Below are 2,500 nucleotides of genomic sequence, written 5' to 3'. Positions count from 1 at the left end.
TATACTCTCTTATATTGTGTTATATTGTGTTATACTGTGTTATACTGTGTTATATTGTGTTATACTGTGTTATATTGTGTTATATTGTGTTATATTGTGTTATACTCTGTTATATTGTGTTATATTGTGTTATATTGTGTTATACTGTGTTATACTGTGTTATATTGTATTATACTCTGTTATATTGTGTTATATTGTGTTAAACTGTGTTATACTGTGTTATATTGTGTTATACTGTGTTATATTGTGTTATATTGTATTATACTGTGTTATACTGTGTTATATTGTATTATACTCTGTTATATTGGGTTATATTGTGTTAAACTGTGTTATACTGTGTTATATTGTGTTGTACTGTGTTCTATATGCTGCCTAATTCATTTATGATTTCAGGAATATTTTTCCCACCACAGATTGAAGGTGCAGACTGTGAGTTTATTGTCTGCTTGGTTTTGACAAAGATCAAATACATTTAAAAAAAAAACACGATACAGAAATAGAAACGTTTCCAAGCATCAGATATCAGCTCAGCTATTAATCCATATCTTCTCTAAATACTCTCCAAATAATAAATACTCTCTACATGCCTTCACTATAATAATAAATACTCTCTAAATAAAAAAATACTCTCTACATGCCTTCACTATAATAATAAATACTCTCTAAATAATAAATACTGTCTAAATACTCTCACCATGATGATAAATACTCTCTAATACTCTCACTATAATACAAATCTCTCTAAATAATAAATACTGTCTAAATGCCTTCACTATAATAGTAAATACTCTCTAATACTCTCTCACCATAATATAAAATCTCTTCAAATAATAAATACTCTCTATACAACTCTAAACACTCACACAATAATAGTAAGTACTGTCTAAATACTCTCACCATAATAATAAATACTGTAACATACCTTCACCATAATAATAAATACTCTCTAAATAATAAATACTGTCTGAATACTCTCATCATAATAATAAATACTGTCTAAATACTCTCACATAATGATGAATACTGTCTAAATCCTCTCACAATAATAATAAATATTGTCTGGTATAGCTGATGTAACACTGAAATTTCCCTTCGGGGATCAATCAATCAATCGATCAATTAATCAGTCAATCAATCAAAGTGCAATATATGATTATTTATTATTAGATATAATATTATTCAACATTAATAAATAAATCTCGTTTTAAGAATCTGTGAGTAAATTCTACACCGTGTGTTCACTGCCCACCAGGGATTCGACTGCACGCGTCCCGGTTCGATCCTGCACTCGATAAGCTGTAGCTGGACCGCGCGGACAACAAACCAGGGGGTTAAAATGCAAACGCCGCTTAAAGAGCAGCACATAAACTGTTTCGATCCTCACTCACTTCCTCTGTTTGCTCACGGGACCTCAGAAAAGCTTCTTAAATAAAAATACACTCCACCAAATACAAATCCAGCACCACAGAACAATTACAACAATGTTAACAATGACTAACTGACCTATTAAGCCAATACGTCATTATATATTGATGTATGTGTATTAATAAAGGTACATATTGCCTCCTGTGTGCACGCTTTATATAAATTCCCAGACAAAATGTGCACCAGTTATTGTACCATAGCTTGTGAGTGTGTTGGTTCTCTCTCGGGGGAATCTTTTATACCTTTAATTAGAGCACTTAGATGATTCATTGTACCTGGAAACTCATATCAGGAGCATAATTGGACCTGAAGGGCCACTGTTGTACCTTTGATGTTAAATTTGCACTTTTTGTACCCAGGAGGGTTGAAATTGCATTCGAGCAGCATCTTTAATTCAGTGTCTACGTACCATCCAGCCTCCATCGTGTCTGATTTCTGAGAGATGCAGAGAAATGAGGCAGCGGAAATAAATGTCGTTTTTAATTAAGCGCGGAGGTAAATCTGTTGAGCTCCTCTGTTGAGAGCCATTAGTGTGTTTCTTGAAAGCAAATTTAAGCGACGTGGTTGGACCTTCAGCGCCCCTGCTGTGCTTCTCAATGCACAGAAGTGCTGCGTGGAGCAAAAAGTGTACATGACTGTAGTATAGTGTAGTATCATTTTGGGGTATTACAGTGGAAACCTGGCCAAGCAAAACAAGAACGCTGGGACCAGGGTTTGATTCTTGTCTGTGCAGAGCTTTGCATGATCTCCCAGTGCTCCCAGTTCATGTCAGACCTCCGACCAACATGCAGAAGGTATACTGGCTGCATTACATCGAGCGAGCGGTTAAGGTAATGGTACAAGTCTTCTGGTTCCCTTACAGATTCCTAAAACATGTCAGAAGGTGGACTGTCTGCATTAAATCCAGCCCTATAAATGGACTGGCACCCTTTCTATCACTGGTACGGATCTTCTGGTTCCCTTACACTTTCCAGAAACATGTCGGAAGGTGGACTGGCAGCTTACAACCATCCTTGAATGTAAGGAAACGAGTGAAGGTGTGACTGCAGTACCAGCTCAGAGCTGATATGATGCA

At 35.7% G+C, this 2,500-nt stretch overlaps 1 protein-coding gene across 1 annotated transcript in view; it reads right to left on the bottom strand.

The window, feature by feature from the left end:
- celf2 (cugbp, Elav-like family member 2) overlaps positions 1-2,500 on the bottom strand; it is a 231,081-nt gene that overhangs the window by 227,793 nt on the left and 788 nt on the right. The gene's annotated exons all lie outside the window — the stretch shown is intronic.

Source organism: Trichomycterus rosablanca, chromosome 1, assembly GCF_030014385.1.
Source record: "Trichomycterus rosablanca isolate fTriRos1 chromosome 1, fTriRos1.hap1, whole genome shotgun sequence".
NCBI classification, from domain to species: Eukaryota; Metazoa; Chordata; class Actinopteri; order Siluriformes; family Trichomycteridae; genus Trichomycterus; species Trichomycterus rosablanca.
Note: the sequence above shows the minus strand (reverse complement) of the source record. Positions and strands in the feature narration are given on the sequence as shown.